Genomic DNA, 14,284 nt, shown 5'->3' with positions numbered 1-14,284 from the left:
ACTTTGACCTCGAACGTTTAATGATGTTTTCATAACTGGGTTGAGATATTTGAGATATTTGAGATATTGATCAGCCATCAGCCTCAGACTAGAAACCAATAAGCTGCATTTGAGCAATAACTTGTTTTTGTTGTCACCACACGTTCAAACATTGTTTTCTGCTGTAAGAGAAGAAATCACATCAATTCCTCTTGTGAAAAAGTCCTGCCAAAGTGAAACCAAATATATGAATATATCTGAATATGAATAAATAAACAAGTCAAATAAAAAAAACTAAATGTTTCCATTTTTGTGCTTTTGATAAAACCACATAATGATCACTGCAAACTAACGACGCACTAACTTTGTGACTTTATAATATTAACCAGTTGGATAAATACATTAATAAACACATAATAGGAGTTGTTTGTTTGGTCATTAAAAGGAAGGAAGTCCAGTAAACATCATTAATCCAACTTCCTCTCTTAGTTTAAAATTTTAAACCCAGACAGAGACATTTATATTACTGTAGAAAACCATTCTGTTGTATGAAGATGGTTTCATGTCCTCGTCAAGTGATACTGTAGTTTTTCATTGGGGAAATATTTGCAAGAGTCTCCACTAGATGGCACCATGATACCATTGAATGTTCATGTTTCCAGTTTGATGCTCTCGGTGTTTCACTGGTTTCTCACCGTCGTTCTTCGTTCTCCTGCCTTGAGGAGTTTTGTTTTGGTGGAGTTTTGGATTTTCAGGCTTGTCTCCCTGCCGTCTAGTGACTGTTAGTCTGTGTATTAATTAAACAGTCGTCTGCATGTGGGTCCTGCAAACATTAAAACGTGAGATCATGTTGGAGCAGACAAACAAGGAGGAAGGAAAGAAACCTGACGCAGCGGAGAACAGGCGGAGGAATCAGGTGAATAAAGAAGTGCTGCGGCTAAAATAACAAATCACATGGATGGAGAACGAGGGTTTAAATACTGCAGCAGCTGATGAGATGATGAGAAGCAGGAGTGGAACCTGCAGGTGAGGCCACACACACAGACACACACACACACACACACACACACACACACACACATACAGTTCCACAGATTAGCTCCTGGGCCTCTTTAGTTTGGTCAGAAAGGGTCATTTGTCTTATTCTTGACCTGTTTACTTATGGACCGTTCATTTCTGCGTCTGCACAACCAAGAAGAATCATTGGACGTATATGTCATCATCATAATTCTATCAGAGCCCTTCTGCAAATATGAGCAGCGGGAAACTTGAGTCCACAAAGACAGTCTCCAGAAGTGGACCATCGATATGTACGTCAGAAACCTAAATACACGTCACACGCTTCTTGCATAATTTTCTTTTCCTGACTTTTTCATGGTGTTCATGTGTTCATTGGTGTTTTTCAGCACGTTTTCATATGTTTGCATGTGTTCCCACATATGTAGTTTGTACGTCCGCAGTCCGAGTGCAAGTCCACAGCCACCCCCCCTCAAATATATTGAGAATATTTCACATCAGAACTGTTCACGGCAGCATTTTATTAAACAACTGTTAAACAAAAGGTTTGAATAAGTTTCGTGCAAAGTTCTTTTTCGCTGAGTAATATTTCTCTTCTGCGTGAAAGTACTCGTGTTTAAATATTGTGTTGACGACAGTTCGAACTCGAGCTGCAGCTCTACTCTCTCTCTCTGAAGAGCCACCAGCTGATTCATCCCCACTGTAATTACATCGTTTAATTAGCAGGTGTCATCTCGCTGCCTCTGCAGCTTCATTCAGAACTTATTTAGTTATAATGAACCATCATTTTCCACTGTATCAAACCCACTCTGCTGATCCGACCTTGAGTCGTGTGAACCAACGTCTTTAAGGCTAATACAGGTTTTAATTTCACTCCACTGAACACGTGTCATACGTGACAAAAGACTCGAGGTCTAATGATTCAAAGACTCGTTTGAGGCTGAGCTCTCCGCACACCCTCCCTTTGGTAATGCATCTATTAAAATGCTTTTCACACAGATGTTGTACCACAGTATTTAATGAACGAGGCTCAGTGTTTTTAATTAAATAATGGATCAGAGTAAGAACTGCAACCACTTTCATATTTGTTCTCTGAGACCCACTAATTACACCGAGGTTTTCTCTCATCGGTTCATGAAATAACTCAATTTCCGACTGAGGCACAAGGACGCACGCGATCCAATCAGAATATTAGCAGTTTATTAAATGATGGAGTGTTGTGCGTTGTGATGGTGCTGCGGGCGGAGTAATCAGACATGCTTCACGACTGTGGAGCTGCACCCGAATCTCACCTCTTGAATCCTCAACACACAAACATGCAAACCATCTCCTCATATATAATACACACTAGCAGCCACACACAGAGTAATTCCTATCATCATCATCATCATCATCATGAGGATGGTCGTCATCTTCCTGGCAGCAACATTCATCTTCACACCTCATTAACCACGAGACAAGGATGTCAGGATCATCTGAGCGCACACAAGCACGTATACACACACACACACACACACACACACACACACACACACAGTTGTGTAGGATATCACACAAAATACACACTCGTATATGCATATGCACAAACACAAACTGGCAGACACACACCTGCAGTGCAGAGTGTATTGTGTTGATCTATAATGTCCCAGCCCATCATTAACCATGTAACATCACTGCAGCTGAGCCTGTATAACACAACATCTACATTATATATCATGGCGTCTTGACATGATGCTAATACATTGTATAAGCAGGATATTGTCAGAACTGTCAGAAACACACTTATATCTGATCAATTTGAGTTGGTGTTTGTTAGACAGGCCTTGTGGAGTAATTACATCTTATCATCTCACAATTAAAACTCATTTCTGTGCTGGAAAACCTCAGAGTTTTATCATCACTCTGTGTCTCAGGGTCATTCTGAAAACACAGACTGTAAAAGAGGAGCAGATGAAGGACTCGGCTCCATTTCTGATGCCTCGGAATAAAAAAAACCTGCTACGAGAAAGTACGAATAAAAAAGGTGCAGGCTGGGGTCAGGTCTCTTCGAATCGGAGTCTTAAGCTGGGCTCACATGGTTTATGAAATGTTGTGACCTGTAAATCAAGTAACACATCAAAGAACACGCAAAAAGAAATGAGGGAAGCTGATGCACAGAGATTTTATTCCCGGTTAAATAAATAAATAAACTCAAACAATCCTCTGAGATCACAAACCTAAAAGACAAACACCACACTGTTAATTCAAGTTTATGCCAAATGGAAACTTCTTCCCACTTCCCTCTCTCTTCTCTTTCTGTCGGAGACGTTGTAAATTCCAGGCCGAGCTTTTACTTCACCTCTAAACTGACCGACAGCCACAAGTCCACCTACTTTACTGCTTCAGTATTTCAGCCTGAGCTCTGCTGCTCCCTCTCGCTGCTTCTTTAAAGTATCAGTCTGAGCAGAGACGCGACCACACTGAGATTAATAGAAGCTCCCCGCTGTTTGTCCTTGGCCTATTCTTCAATTAGCTTCACATTCCCACCAGGTTTAGGTCCTCAGTCCAAAAAGCACACATCCCACAGGAGGAGCAGGAGCGAGATCCAGGGGCCTGAACAACTGTATCAAACCCTGAACAATGGACAAGCAGCTGCGGCAATTTCTACTGAGTCCGGAGCACTTGTTAATTATTCAGATAAGTGGCGAGGGAGCGATAAAGCGTAATTTAAAAAGCAGAACAAGAGGATAGGTGAAAAGAAACGTAGAGATGGACTGAAGAGTTTCTGTAGAAGCTGGAGTGTAAAAGAACAAGTAGATCAGTGTTCAGTCCTTTCTGTTTTCTATGGAGGTCGTTAGTAAAGTGACAGAGCTGCTCTGTGTGTATTTAATATTCTGCTCCTCAGCGTCGACCTACGAGAAAGACGTGTGGTGAGTTCACTTTGAAGATATAAAATGCAACAATTCTTCATTAAAATCTCTCAAAACAACCAAACCTATGTTAAACATTATACAGAATGTGTCCGACAATGTTCAAACTCAGAGAAATACAAATTTTTACTCAAGGTTACGTGACGTTTAATTTATACTCGCATCATTTCCTCTAAACCTGGGTCTTTGTCCGTCTCTGCTATGAATTCAAAGGACGAATGAGGGAGGATAAACACACAGCTAGCCACTTAGCTAGTCGGATGTTTTTTCCTTTCACAGTTTACATTGGTCACTCGTGATGGATCCCGATTACTCATCGCGGTGAAGAACTCCCATGATGCCACGCTGCTTCACGACGTCATCAAACCAAGTCTTTTGTTTTTATTGTGAGACCCCTAGTGGCCGAAGTGACGTGTCAAACAATCAACACAAAGCAAATTCTCCGCGTGACGAGCCAACGTATACAAAGTCAATGGAAAGGAGCACGGAGCTAACCTCTATTTTAACCTCTCTGTTGATGACAGAAGAGATAAACACTGGTTGTCAGCAAAGACCAGAAACATGATGCAGTGGCTCCAGGTTATTTAACTGCTTGCTTCAAGGCCCGAATGGGGATTGAACCCATGATCTTTGGTTTACGAGACCAACGCCTTACCACTTGGCCACCGAGCCTTCTGCATGCAAATGGATCTTGATGAAAAAAACCTGGCGTATTTAGGGAACTGATATCTTTAAGTGATAAGTGTTTTGTTCCTTGGTTGAGGAATGAATTCAACTGAGTGTCATTCTAGTTAAAATAAGTAATCACAGGGATAAATCCAACTTATCTATTGAAAACATTGACCTATAATGTAGAGTTTTTGCCTGTCATCCAGATTTACTCCCTGTTGCCCCCGGTTACACTTCAAATCAGTCACATGGTTTGTTTCATTATCACAAATTCTGACCACACACTTCAAGCTGCTGTGAAAAAAAAAACAGCATCTGCCAAATACCATAAATGCCTCAGTTCATTTAAGTCTAACGTGCACTGAACCTCTGACAGAGACTCAGCATGAAGTGACAAAATGGACCCGCTGAAAGAGAAAATAAATAATCGTGCTGTCCACAGGTTTGATGAGCAATGCCACACCTGTGTTACTTGGATTTGATTACACCCTTTCGCTGCTTCCCAGTAATGGAAAGTTTAATTTGAGAAACTGCAGGAAGACACATCCCCAAAATGATGTTTGGAGAACGGCTGCGAGCTTCACGGTGGTGGATGATTTGCTCTGCAGTCATTTTTATTAAAGTGTTTGGTTGCTTTATGTGCAAAAGCCTATAAAGTATAATAAAGAAGTGAAAAGTATTATTATTTGCGGGTTTAGAATGTGCACGCTGCTCAGCTCTATGCAATCACTGCTCCCATAAAGGGAGTTGACCCATAAACCTGCTGTCTCTATGAAGAAGGAGCTTGGTTATAATGGTGCGTTCACACCAAATGGGATTTTTCATGACAAGTCAATGCAAAGACACCAAATTGTACGTCGTTCGCTCGATTTGAAATGTTTGTACTTGCAATGCAATGTGTCGGAAAGCCTGAAGAATACGGTGGAATTGTCCGAGCTGTGTGCGCCTCCTGGTGGCCTGGACCCACAAACCACGGGCCTGTCTGGCGTTTCTCTGGCTGAAGAACTGACCATCATCATCACTGTCCTTTTAATTTTGGATGTTTTATGTCTCTTGGTGCAAAACCTGCAACAAAACACTGTGAAACTATTCAGTGATTAAATATTCTTCACAGCACCAACCTGCTTTTGTCCTGCTTCCGCACTTCAGAGAACCATTCAACAATACACACAAACCTCTTTCCATATTGAATACTGATTATTAAATAGATAATTCTAACTGTTCAAGTTGTAAAAACAAGCTCTGGGCTGAGGACATCAACAAAAGCTAATTGGAGTCAGGAGCGATCGATGAAACAAGGTGTGGGTTAGAGCTGCTTTGATTTAAAAAGAAAAACACTCAAACCTTTTGAGTTTAATATTCACAAGAAACACCGGCTGAGGTGAAACACGAGTCACAGCAGAAAGAAATGACTTCCCGAGTTTATCAAGTGTCTTAGAGGATCATGACCTGAAGCTTTTCTTCGTCTAAATCTATAGAACGACGTCAATCAAAGGAAATCAGCTTTAGGGAACAATTACCTTGTTTGGTCCATTCAGTTTAGTCCCAACTAAAATAACAGGTGTGAAAGGTGTCGTAACAAACCAATCAAAACCAAGTATAGGTAGACCACGCCCACACAGGTGATGACCACAGGATGTACGTATGTCATTCTTTAGTCCCTAAATTACAATGTGAAACCGAAACAAACACATGAGCCTTGGTTGAGACTGTGCAGATGGAACAGCCTCAACAAAGCTGTTCAGACAAGAAACCCTGAGAATCGGCTGAATCAGAAACATATCTGAACCCACAGATCTGATCTGCACTGGAAGAGCTCGTCTCAGGTTATTATTGGTGTAAAAATGGCAAAAAAAGTTAGAATAAAAAGAAAAACACGCGTAAGGACGAGAACTAAACACATCTGAGAAAGATAAAAAGAGAAAAGAGAGGGAGAAAGGAAGTATGAGATTAGAGGAGGGATGAGAAAGGAGAGAGATTATTGGTAATTGAAAGATAAAATGGTAATCAACCAGCCGGGGCAAAATATTAGAGCTCTCCTTTTTCATTTGGGGCGGCAGACACATGGGAGCGATGGCGAGAAGGAGAGCTAAGTGGTGGGAAGGACTCGGGGAAATGGAGTGAGAGCACAAAGGGGGAGAGGGAGAAAAGTGCGAGACACAACCGGAGAGGAGGAGAGAAAAGAGCGATCTGCTCAAATTTCACTTTTCTTCCACTCATCCCTCTTCATAATAGAACTGTCAAATCAACGTGGGGCTTAACGACGAACTGCTCCCCTGCCTCTCGCGCTCTCTTTTACTCTCTCCTGCTCTCCATCTGTTTATTACGCCGTTTTCTCCATCCTCACATTCGCTTTTCACCTTCTCTCACTAGAGCCCTTGTGCAGGTTCCTTGCTGCTGTTTGCATGTTGTGCTTTTCTCTCACCTGATCATGAACCCTTTATTTAGATTAACTTCAGTTTAACTTCAATCCTTCAGTCTCTTGATTCCAACTTCCTCTTAGAAGAATCAGATTTATTGACAATACACATTCGGCATATTGGGAGCGAGATACCGATATTAGTCACACTAAAACAAGGTAGCACATTAAAAGAGACTCATTCTGCTCATATTCAGGTTGATCATTTTAATTTGCGTTATTATTTGAAACGGTTTTCATGCTCTAATGTTCAGAAAACGAATGTCCTTCCTCAAACTGTCCTCTGCTGCTGCTCCTCTTTTCAGCCTCTGTCTGAAAGCTCCTGACTCTTTAAGAAGCCCCTCCCACTCAGGCACAGTCTGCTCTGATTGGCCACCTGACCTAATCTGTTGTGATTGGTCAACTGCTTTCCCCGTGCGTGCTGGACTAGCCTCGATTCAGTTCAATTTGATTTTCTTCCATTTTACTTGTATAACCCCAAATCATAACAAACATCATCTCAAAGCACTTTTCAAGTCAAGCCCTGAAAAATGATGAGGAAGTCCCACAGTTCAGAGACGAGAGAGAACGGGAACAATGTGTATCCCTCATATTTAATCTCCGTCGGACAAATTGTTATGATGAAAATAATAACAGTGATATTTCCGGCGTGCATTGTTCAGATCCACTGGACAAATGTATTTGAAACACACTGAGAAGCTGCTGCCATCTCCCATTATCGCTCCATAACCACTCTGCCTCTCTTCCTGTTTGGATTGTGAACCTTAATTCCTTCTTCCTCTTTACCAGAGTGTGTCTCTGTCCTTCTCCTCCCCTCTGTTTGTAATCCCTCTGAATTCTCTCTCTCTCTTTAGCGTCTGTAATTGTTTGACTTAGACGCTCTGCCTGAGTTCTGAATATTTAAAACAGGATACATCCCATTTCCCCCGACAGACTGTTTTACTCTGAATAGAGAAACCCGACATCACATAGAGATGACCCCTTCACGGCCACGTGGGAAATGAAGGGGTACAGCCAAGTGGTCGGGCTGAGGGGGGGGGGGGGGGGGATTGGGACAAGGCCTTTCAACTGACAGTTTACCCTGAAATGACTTGTTCCCAGAGACCAGACATAGCCATAACAAGCCGTCGGTTTCAACAGGACAAGAGTTTGCTGTTGCACGAAGACGCTGGTGTGTTTAACCCACGACCTCTAAGCCGCAGGATGATCTCTCTAACTGCCCGAACCTCCCTACTAAGATGATGAGAGGAGCAGGAATGTGATCTTCTACCACTGCTCCCTCCTCCTGCTTTTCAATTCCTCTCTCTGTGGGTTTATGTGGCAAAAACACATGGAGGAATATTCTCTGTATGTCAGTCTCACTGCTGCTCGGTCTCTTCAATAAGCTTCGCTGCAGGTTCACTTGGGGCGAATGATTCGTCTCTCGCTCTTTCTCCGTTTGTTTTCACTGGGCTGACAAAAGAAAGAACACCATCAAGGAATGGCCTCAGTTCTTCTCCTCTTTTCTTTGCTGTCTTGTCCTCTCTGTCTTTTGGGCAAAAGCCATGAAGGCTCAAACATGATGAATGACAAAATGTAAAAGCTCAAAATGCAAAACGCAGCTCAAACGCAAAATGAATAACAAACAAACTTATTTAGAAAGAAACAAAAGAAAGGACTGGTTGAATGTGCGGTAGAACCACAGGCTCTTTGTACCTTCCACCCATGAGGCTACTTTCTTTGTTGGGATGTTCCTCTCTTGAACAGAAAACCTTCTAAGGAACTTCTGTAGCTTCCATTAAACGAGCTGAAATTGTTTTCTTGCTGGTAGCCGGCGGTGGTGATGGTTTTCAAAGAGCTGAGGTCAACTGTGCGTTTTCAAGACAAGAGGTTATAATACGCACGCAGCGCTACTTCCTCCGGTTCGACTAGAAGTTCGACTTGCAATCAGAAAGTGATGACAGAGGTCAAGTTGGGCTAGCTACTTAGCATGCTAAAGGCTAGTAAACTGTTGTTAGAGTTCAGAGCTTTACATGGACTGTATTGTGGCAAATGTTCAAATTGCTTAAGCTAGAGTCACCATGTGAGATTATCAAGCTTCAAGGCCCGAATGGGGATTGAACCCATGATCTTTGGTTTACGAGACCAACGCCTTACCACTTGGCCACCGAGCCTTCTGCATGGTCCACCGAGCCTTTAAGATCTCATGGAACCCAATCATAACAATCTACATATATGTATATATTTAGTTTGCTATCTTGCATGTCCGGTTGAGAACAACCCAAAGCACATTTAATAAACTAGATGGATTCAGATCATTTTCAATCCGGAGCCCTGCAGGAGACCGGGGGTGAGGTCAGGAGACTCTCCCGCTCTGCAGGGGGTCATATCAGTGCTCCTGATGGTGAGTGAAGTGATTTTGCAAATTAAGGATTTAACTTCTCAATTCTTGCAGCCATGTAGGGAAAACTGTGAGATTGATCAGTTTATTTAAAGAATTTACACCTGGAAACTTGTTCAAGACTGTGACAAGCATTTAATGTAAATACATCAATGAAGACTTTGTTGGGATGTTGTTCTCTTGAACAGAAAACCTTCTCAGGAACTTCTGTAGCTTCCATTAAACGAGCTGTAATTGTTTTCTTGCTGGTAGCCGGCGGTGGTGATGGTTTTCAAAGAGCTGAGGTCATCTGTGCGTTTTCAAAACAAGAGGTTATAATACGCACAAAGCGCTACTTCCTCCGGTTCGACTAGAAGCTCGACTTGCATCAGAAAGTGATGAGACAGGCCAAGTTGGGCTAGCTACTTAGCATGCTAAAGGCTAGATTAACAAGTAAACTGTTGTTAATGGTATAATTGTGGCAATAGTGGCTTTGAATCTGTCGTCATTATTGACGTCGTTTTTGTTGGTCATAGTTGTGTTAAAAATAAAAACAAATGGAAAGCAGGAGTTCTGCAGATGGAACCTTGTTGATGACAGACAGGTTTAGTCAGAAGAGATAAACACTGGTTGTCAGTAAAGAGCAGAAACATGAGGATGCAGTGGCTCCAGGTGCAGGTCAGAGCTTTGCATGGACTGTATTGTGGCAAATGTTCAAATTGCTAAAGCTAGAGTCGTCATGTGAGGTTAACAAACTGCTTGCTTCAAGGCCCGAATGGGGATTGAACCCATGATTTTTGGTTTACGAGACCAACGCCTTACCACTTGGCCACCGAGCCTTCGGGATACTCTACTGAGCCTTTATGGAACCTAATCATAACAATCTTATATATATGTGTATATTTAGTTCGCTATCTTGCATGTCCGGTTAAGAAAGATTTTCAACAACAACCCAAAGCACATTTAATAAACTAGATGGATTCAGATCATTTTCTATCCGGAGCCCTGCAGGAGACGGGGGGTGAGGTCAGGAGACTCTCCCGCTCTGCAGGGGGTCATATCAGTGCTCCTGACGGTGAGTGAAGTGTTTTTGCAAATTAAGGTTTTAACTTCTCAATTCTTGCAGCCATGTAGGGAAAACTGTGAGATCATTTTATTAGCATTTAATGTAAATACATCAATGAAGACTTTGTTGGGATGTTGCTCTCTTGAACAGAAAACCTTCTCAGGAACTTCTGTAGCTTCCACTAAACGAGCTGTAATTGTTTTCTTGCTGGTAGCCGGCGGTGGTGATGGTTTTCAAAGAGCTGAGGTCAACTGTGCGTTTTCAAAACAAGAGGTTATAATACGCATGCAGCGCTACTTCCTCCGGTTCGACTAGAAGCTCGACATGCAATCAGAAAGTGATGAGACAGACCAAGTTGCTACTAGCTACTTAGCATGCTAAAGGCTAGATTAACAAGTAAACTGCTGTTAATGGTCAAATTATGGCAATAGTGGCTTTGAATCTGTCGTCATTATTGACGTCGTTTTTGTTGAGATAAATTCTGGTTGTCAGCAAAGACCAGAGACATGAGGATGCAGTGGCTCCAGGTGCAGGTCAGAGCTTTGCATGGACTGTATTGTGGCAAATGTTCAAATTGCTAAAGCTAGAGTCACCATACGAGGTTATCAAACTGCTTGTTTCAAGGCCCGAACGGGGATTGAACCCATGATCTTTGGTTTACGAGACCAACGCCTTACCACTTGGCCACCGAGCCTCCTGCATGGCCCACCGAGCCTTTAGGATTTCATGGAACACAATCATAACAATCTATATATGTATATATTTAGTTTGCTATCTTGCATGTTCGGTTGAGAAAGATTTTCAACAACAACCCAAAGCACATTTAATAAACTAGATGGATTCAGATCATTTTCTATCCGGAGCCCTGCAGGAGACGGGGGGTGAGGTCAGGAGACTCTCCCGCTCTGCAGGGGGTCATATCAGTGCTCCTGACGGTGAGTGAAGTGTTTTTGCAAATTAAGGTTTTAACTTCTCAATTCTTGCAGCCATGTAGGGAAAACATTTGCACCTGGAAACTTGTTGAAGACTGTGACAAGCATTTAATGTAAATACATCAATGAAGACTTCTTTCACAGACATAATTCAGAGGAAAGGACATATTTCCAATGTGGCTAACATCTAAAAGGTGTTATGACATTAGAGAGTTGGTATTTTGATACTAGTAAGGCATGGATGGGGTTTGAACCCATGATCTCTGGTTTACAAGACCAAAGCCTTACCACTTGGCCACCATGCCGAAGACGTTCAGCAGTGATTCTAGATTTCCCTTAATGGCTAGAAATTGGCATCTAGAGCAAAAGTCAGAGGATCATTGGTCTCTTTCTTAAGTGTTTGATTTTTTCAGTGTGATGCTTCTGTTTAAAGTGTTTTTATTTATGAATCTGGAAAATCTGTGGGTTCGACTCAAGTCTGCTCGGTACAACTTCACCAAGATGTTGAAATATTTGACGATGTTGAGTCTGGACTTCTGCTGAAAGCCTGGATAGGTGTGAAAGACCCAGGATGGTGAGTTATGTTTGAACAGTTCACACATTAGTGTGATGTTAAAAGGACATAAGTGAGTGCTTCTGTTACACTACTGAGGCATGGATGGGGATCGAACCCATGTTCTTTGGTTTACAAGACCAACGCCTTACCACTTGGCCACCACGCCCTCTTTTAAACACAGCTTTTTGCACACGATTTGAGAAATCACAAGAATCTCAGCCGCCTCGCACAAGTCAACTCATCAGGATAAAATAACCTTTTCTTTTTGCTACAGAAACATCTGCTTAATCATTAACAGTATTTCCTGTTTCCTGGAATATTCTTTGATTTTGCTCATATGCGCTACCTGCTGCAGGTCATATCATATTTCATACGCCTGCTAGTTCCTGTCTGCACACTCAGCAGATGTGTGTGTGTGTGTGTGTGTGTGTGTGTGTGTGTGTGTGTGTGTGTGTGTGTGTGTGTGTGTGTGTGTGTGTGTGTGTGTGTGTGTGTGTGTGTGTGTGTGTGTGTGTTTAAATGCCATCCCAGAGAGAGACCTGAGGATGAGAATTGGAACCAGGTTACTCATTCATTTCAGAGGACTGGGATTGTGGGGAAGAAAAAAAAAAAAAAAACGAGAGGAGAGTGTGGAAATGCTGAAATGGTAAAAAGATGGAAGAGGGGAAATGGAGCGAACAAGGTGGATAAGTCAGGATGTGGTGGGGAGGACGGCATCGTGAAGAGGAGGGAAGAAAGGGAAATGGAAATGGGAGATGGAGTGGAAATCAAAGCTGAAAGTGGGGGAGAAAAAGGTGGAGGAAACATATGCAGGGAGGAGGGTGTGGAGAAAGGAGGAAGGAGTGAAAAGTGACAAGCTGAAGGAATCAGTGGTGCATTCAGCCGGAATGAATGAACCATTTATTTTAGTTCTGTCCATTTTCTCGTCCAATTATCAATTACCAGAAGATTTAGATGCACAAGGGTCTCGTATTTTTCTACCCCCTGCCTCTAAGAGACACTTCTGCTGTGTGCGGTTATTACTATTAGGAGGTGATGCATATCTTACTTTTGTTTCAGAAGGTGAGAAGAGGAGCTGCAGCAACTTATGATACATGGTTAGTATTTTGATATATTCTCATTATATTTTTATTTTTATTTTAACTTGGGGAAAATCTTCCCTCTTGTCATGTTTTTGTTAAGTCTGGTCTTATACCCTTGAAAAACCTGACAAAAATATTAAATTGTATTTATGGCATTTGTTCATTTTCTCATGCAAAACATCTTTAGCACACGACCCACACGATGTAAAGGTGGATGTTAAACTGTCCGAGGTTCCCGTCTGAAACCACGTGTTACCGCCACATGCAGATAAAACATGAGCATTTACAAATGTTGGCTGCGGGAGCGGCTCAGCGTTGACGTCGTCCATCAACCTCTTCACTGAGCCTGTCGGCCTGTGTCACTCTCCGGCTCTGAAGGTAATGACCTGTGCTTCTCCGTCCACGATCCAAATGTGTCCTGGTTTCACTCTTCTTTCCTTTTTCTCTATTTCAAACAATCAGTTGAGCTTCACAGGTAAAAAACGTCTGTTGATGTCGTATAAATCTATAAGTATAAGTCAGTAGTGTTTTCCTACCAGAGGCAGTACAACCATATAAACACGAGTCCTTCCATTAGCTGCTGGCCTTCCTCCTCTGCTCCTGACACGTCTCCTGTCTTCACAGATCATTAAAGGGAGGGATGGGTGAGAGGATGGACAGATCGCTAGATGGATGGGTGAAAGGATGAGACAAACATAAACACACCCCAGTGAACACGCCTCCTCCTCCATCGTCTCATTTCTCTGACACAACAGAGAGAATCTTCATCTTGTTGTGTTTGTGTGTCTGTTAGTGTGTCAGTGTGAAGCCGACATCAGTTTTATACATTTGATAATATCACATAGAAATGCCAAAGAATACATTTGACCATAATTTTACTGCTGATATTTGAAATACATGAAACTAAACACAACTTTACGCCTTTAACATAACAATAAGGGATAAGTTACATAAAATATATAAATTAACTGTAATAATTTCTTAACAGCAATATTAAGATTAAGTGAAGCTAGAGTTGCTGATGTAAAATTTTAAATATCTGCATATTTTTGCAAGTTATAAATGAATTATGTCGTAACAGGTCTTATTATAGATATATACTGTATATCTACATATCTACATTATAGATATAAATATCTACATGTTTTTTTTTTTTATCACAATTAAGACATAAACCTAAAAATAGTAGTTTTTAATCTAAAACTCTCGTATGTTTTGAATTTGGATAAGACACCAACAGCGATTTGAACGATTCAGGAGTCAGGTACGATTCAGGAGTCAGAATCGAACCTGTGG

General features: G+C 41.8%; 6 non-coding genes across 6 annotated transcripts; all 6 read right to left on the bottom strand.

Moving 5' to 3' along the window:
* Positions 1-4,505: 4,505 nt before the first annotated feature.
* Positions 4,506-4,577, bottom strand: trnat-cgu. The gene has a single exon. It is a non-coding gene; the product is annotated as a tRNA-Thr (tRNA).
* Positions 4,578-9,074: 4,497 nt separating this feature from the next.
* Positions 9,075-9,146, bottom strand: trnat-cgu. Its single transcript has one exon. It is a non-coding gene; the product is annotated as a tRNA-Thr (tRNA).
* Positions 9,147-10,119: 973 nt separating this feature from the next.
* trnat-cgu lies at positions 10,120-10,191 on the bottom strand. The gene has a single exon. It is a non-coding gene; the product is annotated as a tRNA-Thr (tRNA).
* Positions 10,192-11,040: 849 nt separating this feature from the next.
* trnat-cgu lies at positions 11,041-11,112 on the bottom strand. The gene has a single exon. It is a non-coding gene; the product is annotated as a tRNA-Thr (tRNA).
* A 471-nt stretch (positions 11,113-11,583) lies between these two features.
* On the bottom strand, positions 11,584-11,655 carry trnat-ugu. Its single transcript has one exon. It is a non-coding gene; the product is annotated as a tRNA-Thr (tRNA).
* Positions 11,656-12,000: 345 nt separating this feature from the next.
* trnat-ugu lies at positions 12,001-12,072 on the bottom strand. Its single transcript has one exon. It is a non-coding gene; the product is annotated as a tRNA-Thr (tRNA).
* Positions 12,073-14,284: the final 2,212 nt, after the last annotated feature.

Source organism: Hippoglossus hippoglossus, chromosome 5 (assembly GCF_009819705.1).
Source record: "Hippoglossus hippoglossus isolate fHipHip1 chromosome 5, fHipHip1.pri, whole genome shotgun sequence".
NCBI classification, from domain to species: domain Eukaryota; kingdom Metazoa; phylum Chordata; class Actinopteri; order Pleuronectiformes; family Pleuronectidae; genus Hippoglossus; species Hippoglossus hippoglossus.
This window is presented reverse-complemented; position numbering and strand designations above follow the sequence as displayed.